This window comes from Cajanus cajan, chromosome 3, assembly GCF_000230855.2.
Source record: "Cajanus cajan strain Asha chromosome 3, NIPB_CcT2T_4, whole genome shotgun sequence".
Classification (NCBI taxonomy): Eukaryota; Viridiplantae; Streptophyta; class Magnoliopsida; order Fabales; family Fabaceae; genus Cajanus; species Cajanus cajan.
The window spans coordinates 38,663,135-38,674,226 of record NC_138519.1 but is presented as its reverse complement, the minus strand read 5'-3'; the positions used below and the strand labels follow the sequence as shown (position 1 = coordinate 38,674,226).

At 33.4% G+C, this 11,092-nt stretch overlaps 1 long non-coding RNA gene across 2 annotated transcripts; it reads left to right on the top strand.

Annotated features, from left to right (window-relative positions):
* The first annotated feature begins 285 nt into the window (after positions 1 to 285).
* On the top strand, positions 286 to 10,665 carry LOC145955751 (uncharacterized). Of its 2 annotated transcripts, none has more exons than XR_014432439.1 (3): positions 286 to 2,172; positions 3,118 to 7,656; positions 9,041 to 10,665. It is a non-coding gene; the product is annotated as an uncharacterized LOC145955751 (long non-coding RNA). The 2 variants fall into 2 exon arrangements; XR_014432438.1 differs by lacking the exon at positions 9,041 to 10,665 and adding an exon at positions 8,603 to 8,867 and having other exon boundaries at positions 287 to 2,172.
* The last annotated feature ends 427 nt before the right edge of the window (positions 10,666 to 11,092 follow it).

Below are 11,092 nucleotides of genomic sequence, written 5' to 3'. Positions count from 1 at the left end.
CGGGCCAACATTGAAGGAAGCTGCGGGACTGAGTGGCACGGGACATGAAAAACCCCAACCCTTCAATTTTGGGGACTTTGAAGAACTAACGACCTTCCGGGACTGTCAGAGGAATCCAGTGAATACCAACTATGACAAGTTTCTGGTGGGAGGTATGAAAAAGAATTCCCGTTTAATCTCTTTTATCATTGCTTGGATGTTGAAACCTCGTTTGCATAATCATGCTCAAATGTCAAGAGATGACATTTTACTTATGCATGTGATTAAGAAGAAAATTAAGATTGATTGGGTATCAATCGTTAATGATTGTACGTGGAAAGCAAGATGGAAGGAAGATGGACCGATTCCGTATGCTCTGTTACTTTCAAAAAATTTTGAGAATGCAGGTGTGGACTTGACAGGGGAAAGGAAAATAGTTCTCCATGCTTCGAACAAGATTGAAAAATCTTCCTTGCATCACATGGGGATGCTTAAACAAGAAGATAAATAGGTGTTTAAAGGAGATGTACCCCCAACCCCTGAGCCAGCGACGGATGAAGACGGTGTTCCGTCACATGATGAGGATCAGCCACCACAGGTGGAAACTGAACCTGGCAGGGAGCCAGAAGCGAAGCATAAGCCATTCTCACCTTTTGAGCAAATCATGATAAATAAACTTGATGCGGTGATGGAAATGTCTCGAAGACATGAATCTTTATTTTCTGGTATTCTTGATAGGTTTGATGATCTTGATCATGAGCTGATGCTGCTCAAGACTCACCTAGGCATACCGGAAGATGAAGAATGATTTCTGTTCTGTTTTGTTGATTAGTTTAATTAGGACTTTTAATTCTGTTTTTGAACTATCATTTCGATTTGGTTGTAATAGTTTAATTCTGGAATAATTTACTTGCTTTAAACTGTTGAACAATTAAATTCTGGTGAATTTGAAGTTTATTTTGGTGATATGATGGTTTGAATTGTGTACCAAATTGTGATTTGGTTGATTGATGCATTGATGCTCTGTTTTGAGCTTGGTTGATTGTTGATTATAATGCTCTGTTTTGGGCATGAATGATTGCTGATATATTGTTGATGTTTTTGGATTGAAAAATTATGAACTATGGTTTGTAGCTTGTAATCAATTCATGTTGCTGAGCTAATAATTATGACTTGGATATTAAAAGTTCACAAAGTTTGAATCTAATACCTATGATGTGTTATACTTGTTTTGGTATGGTTCTGAGCACTTAAGGAGTATGCATATGGCTTGTATTGTGTGAAACATAGCTTGGTTTGTTTTTGATAATGCCAAAGGGGGAGAAAGGTTGTTGTGTGTGTATATGGTTGTTGTTTTGCAGGTATTGTGTAACACCCCAGTTTTCCAAAATGGTTATTATTATTATATTTGATAGTTATCTTTTATTCCAAATGTAGCTAATTCACACTCCATTTATGCTTAATTATAGGCTTTAGAAACATATGTATATTGTTGGGCTTAATTAGATAGTTGTAAACTTTCTTTTTTGTTAAAATCGTTTTCGCTGGGCTGACTGGCAAGCCTCGATTTTTGGGGCATAACTCGGTCTGTGGTTGTCCAAATGATACCAACTTTATATCAATGGAAATCTAAGATAAAATACTATAACTTTTATGAAGAAACCATTTTCAAATTCCTTCATCTACCATGTTGAATATTCTAAAAACCGCAACATATTTAACTCACGCTGGCAGCCTGACCCCTGTTCACTAAAACAGTCATATCTGGAGTTATAGATCTCCTTTTTCGGTGATTCCAAAACGATTGAAAAGATAACAACCTAAGCTACAACTTTCATGAAGACCTCGTGACCAAATTCAGTCGTCTAGAAGGTCAAAATGGGAGTGCCAAAGGACGTGTCCACTAAACTCCACTAACCATCCACCATCACCACTAACTCCTCCACTACCACCACTAACTCCTCCACTACCACCACTAACTCATCCACTAAACCTAATTTCCTTATATTTTAATGTCTTTTGAAGGCTATAAATAGCCCCTCAATTCTTCATTTCAGAACCTCCCTAAAACACTTCTCATTTCTCTTCTCTTGTAATTTTTCTCTCTACGTTCTGCTTAGACTGAAGGAGCCTAGGGGAAGAAGTTCTGCTCTAAGTTTTAGCGAGATTCTGCCCAAATTTCTGTATATCCAGGTAAGGGGGGGAGTGGGAAACCTCGCTTGGGGGTGTGGGAGTAATCGTTAAATAGTTGTTTGTAGATTGGCTCCCGATCTTATGTCTGTTGTTTGTATGAAATATTGTTATTAATGTGCTTTGCTTTTTATATTACTTGATTTCTTGTCTGTAGTAAATAATAACTATACTATTTTTATAAAAGAAAAATAAATAAATTGTTTATTAATAAAGATATGGAAGGCTAAGCCTCCTATTAATTAATAAATATGTAATTGATGTTAAAAAAAAAAAAGAATAAGTTTTAGAATAAAAATACCTATGCGAACTTATGAAGATCTTATTATGACTTGAGTATATGAAGTATATATGAGACCTATGCGGACCTATGAGGATATGACTGTATGAAATATGTACTCATGACTTGTGACCTACGATCCATGAATGGACCGTTGAACCGTTGGACTATTGGACTGTTGGACTATTGGACTATTAAAGTTGGATTAATAAAATAAATCATAATTATGAAATATGAATCTTATATGTGTAATATGCTAAATGTTGAGTCTATGAATGTATGACATGCATCATATGCATATATTATTCCAGGTGTGCCGCTGAGGCCGCATACCAGTGATGCTAACAAGGTGTATGATCACCAGTGATAGGTGTGCCTTCGGGACACCAGTGATGTAACATGCTAACGAGGTGTATGAACACCAGTGATAGGTGTACCTTTGGGTCACCAGTGATAAATTCTGAAACTTCCGTATGGCGCCACATGCATACATTAGTGAGTCAAGTCAAGAAAATCATTATACATAAGCATATATGTGAGATTGATTATATATGTGAATTATATTGCGTGTGTGTGTGCTATTTAACTTTTATTTCTATACCTGCAACTAAGTGAGAAGTTTCTCACTCCTCTTGTTATTCTTGTATATGTTTAAATTTATGTTGCAGGTAATCTTAATCATGAGGATGTTGGTAATGAAGTTTAGAGGCTTAAGTGGGCATGCTCTGATAGGATGTGACATCGGGCTTAGCTAGACTTATTGTTAAATTATTATTATTTTTCTTTTGTAATTTTTATGTTATTTATGTTGAAAGTGTGTATTTTTGTCATATTATAATTTTACTAAAAGATTATAAGTTAATTCCTAACTAGGAGGCTCTGCCACCTTTACTGGGATTAATCTATAATCTTTATTTTATTATTTCTTGACAATTTGATACTTACAGTTGAAAATTATGAATGTGCATCTTTTACCCAATGATACTTGAGATAATTATTTTATATTAGACTAAGAAAGAATTTATATATAGATGGTTTATATCTATTGTAATTATGTTGGGGTAGAGGGTGTCACATTTAGTGGTATCAGAGCCTGGTTGATTTTATCAACCGTGTGTGTTATGTGCTTATCATGACTCTGTTGTGTACTCTGACTATGTCTTGTTTGTTGTGTACTATGATGATGATGTTCGTCCTGTGTTGATATTGTTGAGTTTGAGATTGTTAAGTTAGTTTGTAATCAGAGGAATGATAATCATGATAGTGTTAGCCAACTCGAATTATTAGAACCTTGGATGGGAGGTGATATATTGAGTGTACTAAGAGTTTATGATTGGTGAAGTTTCTGACATCTATAGTTGTAGCAGGTTGAATCTAAAGGTGGTTGTCTCTTTGGTGAGAGATCGAAATGATGTTAATTCCCTTAAGTGTTATTATTGGTATGTTAATTATTTATGGTTTAGGTAGCATGTGAGTTGTTTTGATTGAGAAAAGTAAGGAGAGACTTGAATGAGAAATTAAGTAGTGAATTTGGAAAAAGTTGAGGTATTTTGTGGCATTAGATATATTGATACATTATTGCTATTTGGTGTCGAAAATATTTTCATTATAGTTTGTTATGATAGTATGAGTATTATATCGACAAAATTTATATTTTGAGGTCTTTATGAAGAATATGGCTTTAGATATTATCTTTTCAATAGAACTAGGATAAGATGAAACAAAAATCTAGAACTTCAAGTTATGACTGCCTTGGTGATTAGAAATTTAGTAAGCACTGAATTTATTAGTGGTGATATTTGAATCTTTAGCTAAAGAGATGATCTCTTGGAAATCTTATGTCTTCATAAAGAGTTGTAGCTTATTCACTTAACTTTCGTTTGAGATAGGTTTGAAATCACTTGGATGAATACAACTCTGTGTGTCAGGTAGATATATGCTATCATGATATTTTGAGTTGTTAGGCATAAAAATAGATTTAAATATGATATTTTGAGGTTTTGTATTTGATAGGTCTATTAAAATGAAATAATGCAAAGTAGTAAAAGTTGGTTCTTGTACATGCTATAGGATGTAAGCAATGATCAAGTCATACATGCTTAGGAATGATATTTATGAAAAAGGTATTCTAATATGATTTGATATACATGTATGTAGAAATAATAATAGATGACCTTATGGATCAATCAGTGTAGGGTTGTGATAATAAAATGTTTTTGACCTTAGGATGTGAGATGATCATATTAGAGTATAGATTTAAACTAGATTGTCTAAGTATGAATTTGGATTGTATGAGGTGAGTATTTTAGACCATGAAATTTCTTGCGGAGGAAGATCTACCTAAGTTGTACTTAAATGAGAGATACTTGAGTCAATTAGTAAAATCAGGAGTCTTGTTTGATAGTTTATATGAAAATTCAGTGAGTAATTTTTTTTTTTTTTTTTTTAACAGCTGTTCATGGTTTAAACTGCTCTCACTATAAAAATTGCTTTTGCCTTCGTTTCTTTGGTTATTAAGATATTTCAGTTCACTAGGTTGTTTCTTGCCTACCCTTGGAATCAACTGTAAGGATAATCTATATCAGGAATTCTTGAACCTATGTATATTTTTAACTACCCAAATCATTTCGTTGCTTACTTCTTTGAATTACTTACTATTACCTTTGACTGAATTGACTAGAAAGGAGTTACATTAGTATGGGATAACAATTGAGGAAGTAGTTTTCAAACTCTTAAGGAAAGATTGACTAGTGTTAATATTACTAGATTTTAGTAAGATTATTGTGATATATAAATATGTCTCTGAAAATAGGTTTAGGAAGAATATTGTGGCAAGAAGAAAAGATAGTAGCTTATGTTTCTAAGAAATTGAAAATTCATGAGAGAAATTACCTTACCCATAACCTTGTTAGCGACTTTGTCATTTATACTAAGATTTGGAGACACTAACTATATGATTCTATGGTTGAGGTATTTAGTGATCATAAGAACCTTAAATATATTTTGACCAAAGGGGTTGAATACGAGATAAAAGAAATAGTTGAAATTTCTTAAGGAGTAAAATTTTGATCTTATTATTTGGTTAAAGCCATTGTGGTGATTGATGTTTTGAGGAAATCTTTATCTTTCATTATGATTAGAGAGATGAATCTTTTTGGCTTAAATTAGAAATTTAAGTTTGGATTATAAGGTTACTTCTAGTATTGTGAGATTAAGTATGAATAGCGAATGGATTGTTGAAGAAAATTATAGGAGCATAATTAGTTGATTTATTTTGGTAACAAGTTATAAGGCTATAGGTTAAGGTGATGGATATGATTATGACTTGGGTGAAGATGAAATGGTGAAACTTGAGAACTGATATGGATACCGAGTGTACATTATGCTTAGGTACCTGATCTTTAGAATTGATCATAGAAGAGTTTGAATTGGTTGTAGATAGAGTAGTAAAATTAGTGATCTGATATGTGTATCTAATGCTTAGGTGTTGATGTTGTGGCAAATATCTGGATTACAATGATAACCAAATTATTATTTTGATGATTTAAGGATTGAATTTGATTGCAGAATTTAGAAACTTATGCTTGATGTGTAAGATTACCATAGTAGCATTGAATTATTTATGTTGGAAGTAACTAATAGATGAGATTAGAGGAACTAGGAGTTAGATCCTTTATTAGTGACCCAAATAAGCAAGAGATTAGAAAGGACACAGTTGGATGTTTAGTTATAAAACTTGAAAGGACATAAGAGTACTCTTAACATTTATTTAAGAGTTACTAAAATGTATCAGAGTGGCGCAAGGGAAGCGTGATGGTCTAATATGGAAAGCGAAGTAAAGAACTTGAATCAAGGTATGGAGAGTGAGTTTAAATTTGGAGTGGATGGAGTTTTGAGATTTAAGGATAAGTTGTGCATTCCTAGTGTGCTAGAATTTAATAAAGCAATCCTAGAAGAAGGTCATAAGAGTATCTTTAGTATCCATTCAGAAACTACTAAGATGTACCAAAATCTTAAGAAGATATTTTGTGACCTAAGATGAAGAGAGGAGTAAAGCAATTGTATATTTATGGTTAGCATACTAGAAGTTTTTAAGAATCTTGTAGCACTTAGATGCTCCATTTTGGAAGTAAGATGGTGAATAGATAGACCCTAGTGGAAGATTTGTCTAAGACGCTTAAGAAATTGATTTTGTTTGTGTTTAAGTGGATAAATTCGTCAAGATCTTTCCCTAAGCAAATCCTTTGAGGAAATTGATAAAAGTTGTACATCAACAAGGTAGTGATGTTGCATAAGAATTAGAAGTAAGAATGCAAAGAGTTTACCATTCCTATTTTCAGGTAAATTTCGAGGACGAAATTTCTTAAAAGGAGGGGAGAATTGTAACACCCCAGTTTTCCAAAATGGTTATTATTATTATATTTGATAGTTATCTTTTATTCCAAATGTAGCTAATTCACACTCCATTTATGCTTAATTATAGGCTTTAGAAACATATGTATATTGTTGGGCTTAATTAGATAGTTGTAAACTTTCTTTTTTGTTAAAATCGTTTTCGCTGGGCTGACTGGCAAGCCTCGATTTTTGGGGCATAACTCGGTCTGTGGTTGTCCAAATGATACCAACTTTATATCAATGGAAATCTAAGATAAAATACTATAACTTTTATGAAGAAACCATTTTCAAATTCCTTCATCTACCATGTTGAATATTCTAAAAACCGCAACATATTTAACTCACGCTGGCAGCCTGACCCCTGTTCACTAAAACAGTCATATCTGGAGTTATAGATCTCCTTTTTCGGTGATTCCAAAACGATTGAAAAGATAACAACCTAAGCTACAACTTTCATGAAGACCTCGTGACCAAATTCAGTCGTCTAGAAGGTCAAAATGGGAGTGCCAAAGGACGTGTCCACTAAACTCCACTAACCATCCACCATCACCACTAACTCCTCCACTACCACCACTAACTCCTCCACTACCACCACTAACTCATCCACTAAACCTAATTTCCTTATATTTTAATGTCTTTTGAAGGCTATAAATAGCCCCTCAATTCTTCATTTCAGAACCTCCCTAAAACACTTCTCATTTCTCTTCTCTTGTAATTTTTCTCTCTACGTTCTGCTTAGACTGAAGGAGCCTAGGGGAAGAAGTTCTGCTCTAAGTTTTAGCGAGATTCTGCCCAAATTTCTGTATATCCAGGTAAGGGGGGGAGTGGGAAACCTCGCTTGGGGGTGTGGGAGTAATCGTTAAATAGTTGTTTGTAGATTGGCTCCCGATCTTATGTCTGTTGTTTGTATGAAATATTGTTATTAATGTGCTTTGCTTTTTATATTACTTGATTTCTTGTCTGTAGTAAATAATAACTATACTATTTTTATAAAAGAAAAATAAATAAATTGTTTATTAATAAAGATATGGAAGGCTAAGCCTCCTATTAATTAATAAATATGTAATTGATGTTAAAAAAAAAAAAAGAATAAGTTTTAGAATAAAAATACCTATGCGAACTTATGAAGATCTTATTATGACTTGAGTATATGAAGTATATATGAGACCTATGCGGACCTATGAGGATATGACTGTATGAAATATGTACTCATGACTTGTGACCTACGATCCATGAATGGACCGTTGAACCGTTGGACTATTGGACTGTTGGACTATTGGACTATTAAAGTTGGATTAATAAAATAAATCATAATTATGAAATATGAATCTTATATGTGTAATATGCTAAATGTTGAGTCTATGAATGTATGACATGCATCATATGCATATATTATTCCAGGTGTGCCGCTGAGGCCGCATACCAGTGATGCTAACAAGGTGTATGATCACCAGTGATAGGTGTGCCTTCGGGACACCAGTGATGTAACATGCTAACGAGGTGTATGAACACCAGTGATAGGTGTACCTTTGGGTCACCAGTGATAAATTCTGAAACTTCCGTATGGCGCCACATGCATAGATTAGTGAGTCAAGTCAAGAAAATCATTATACATAAGCATATATGTGAGATTGATTATATATGTGAATTATATTGCGTGTGTGTGTGCTATTTAACTTTTATTTCTATACCTGCAACTAAGTGAGAAGTTTCTCACTCCTCTTGTTATTCTTGTATATGTTTAAATTTATGTTGCAGGTAATCTTAATCATGAGGATGTTGGTAATGAAGTTTAGAGGCTTAAGTGGGCATGCTCTGATAGGATGTGACATCGGGCTTAGCTAGACTTATTGTTAAATTATTATTATTTTTCTTTTGTAATTTTTATGTTATTTATGTTGAAAGTGTGTATTTTTGTCATATTATAATTTTACTAAAAGATTATAAGTTAATTCCTAACTAGGAGGCTCTGCCACCTTTACTGGGATTAATCTATAATCTTTATTTTATTATTTCTTGACAATTTGATACTTACAGTTGAAAATTATGAATGTGCATCTTTTACCCAATGATACTTGAGATAATTATTTTATATTAGACTAAGAAAGAATTTATATATAGATGGTTTATATCTATTGTAATTATGTTGGGGTAGAGGGTGTCACATATTGTGCTTGTGTGTGTATAATTTTGCAGGTTTTGTATGTTGAAAATGAGAGTACAATGGCTGAAGCCTACCTTGGTTTGTCATGTTTTGAGTCATGGTTTGTCATCATCAAAAAGGGGGAGATTGTTGAGCTTAGGGGAGCCTGAACTTGATGAGATCAAGATTATCTCTAAAGCTTAAGAGAGTTTTGATGATCACAAAATGTGTGTCAAGGACAACAACAAACAACAACAACTTAGAAGACAAAAACAAAGTCAAAGAAAGTGTTATGTAATAGGGATTAGTATGTACATTGTGTTGAATGAGTTTATTTGTTTTGTGTGTTGTGTGCATAAGCTAAATCTATATCTAAACTGATTAGAGAGTGTATGATGATGAGTTAAAGGGACTAAAAAGTTATTTTGAGACTTAAAACGAAGTTTTGAAATGTAACTCAAAATAATCGATTATCATTAAATATAATTGATTATTCCAGCAATAGGCAAAATGGGATGCCTTGTTGCAATAATCGATTATTTGCAAAATAATCGATTATCCCAGAAATAACTCTCTAGAATAATCGATTATCCAGCAAAATAATCGATTGTATTGTTCTTGGTTGGTTTCCAGAAAACCTGAAGAACAAAATAATCGATTATTCTTTAAAATAATCGATTATCTGGGTCTGAAACATTTATAAATAGTTTGAACTTTTTGAAACTTCAGACAAGAGTTAGAACTGAGAATCAAATTTAGAAAAGCATTTTTGTGGAGTCTTTGTGACCATCTTGGAGAGTTTTCTTTGTGAATCCAAGAAGAAAAACGTTTGTGAAAAACTTTGAGAAAGGATCATCATCATCATCACATTCTTGAAAGGGGAAGATTAAGATTTGCTTTTAGATTCCAGGTGAATTCGTTCCTTAAATCTTTGTGAATATTTGTAAAATCTTGAGAAGGGTTTCTCAAGTGGTAAGGATTCTTGAAGTGGGTTTCTACAAGGGGTGTTTTCTTGGGGTCAAGAGAGTGGTTATCTTGAGTGTTAAAGTATATGCACGTGTGGTATGCTTGTAAACCTTCTTCATTAAGATAGTGGAACAAATCCTGATCAGGTTCTGATTGAGGACTGAATGTAGGTCACATGTGGAGTGGCTGAACTAGGATAAAAGACTTGTGCAATCTTCTTCTACCTTTATCTTTTACTTTGAGTAATATCTTGATTGTACATTAAAGAAGATGATTCTTGATTAGCATGTGTGTGTGAATATTGGTGGTTTAAACTAGATTAAAGCATTACATTTGAACCTCATTATTTTTGTAATCAAGAAAGTATATAGAATTCATTCTTCTATAACAAGTCTTTAAAGAAGCTTTATCTGAAAATTCAGTGTTAGAAAAGTTTAAGTGAAATAAAGATCCAAAATACTCTGAAATTTTTAAAGGGTCATAGAATCCAATTCACCCCCTCTTGGATTGTGCCATTCTTTTATAACAAAAGATTGGTTCTCATACTTCCCAATGAAAAACTTAACCTTCACTTGTTGGTCAACAACTATGTCGCCATCCTTATTAAGCCATTGCAAATGATAAGGTTGAGGATGTGGCATAGTAATTAAACTCAACTTTTTAACCAACCTAGTGCTAGTGTACCACTATCAACAATTAGAGAACAAGCATTATTTAAAACATTACATCTTGTATGAAAGATGTTCTCTCTTTGTGATAGGGTACCACTAGGTTGATTATGAAGGATTCTCCTAAGCATTAGGAGCTCTCCTTCATAAGGATAAACTGGCTCTACTTTGAAGCTTTGAAGCTTTGTTTCAACCTCACTCTCACTAGAAGAGGAGGTAGTAGTCTCTTCTTGACTACTATAAGGGTCATGCCCCCTTAAGATCATGACTTTTTTTGTAGGGCATTGAGAAGAAATATGGCCTCTCCCTAGACACTTGAAACATTTAATATCACTAGTCTTTGTGCTAGTGTGTGGAGTGATGAGATCTTTATCCTTATCTTTGTTTTTCTATTTCCTCTTAGCCAATTCTTTGGAGGGGTCTGAAATAATTTTCTTTTCAAAAGGTTTTTCCTCCTCCATGTAGTCTTTC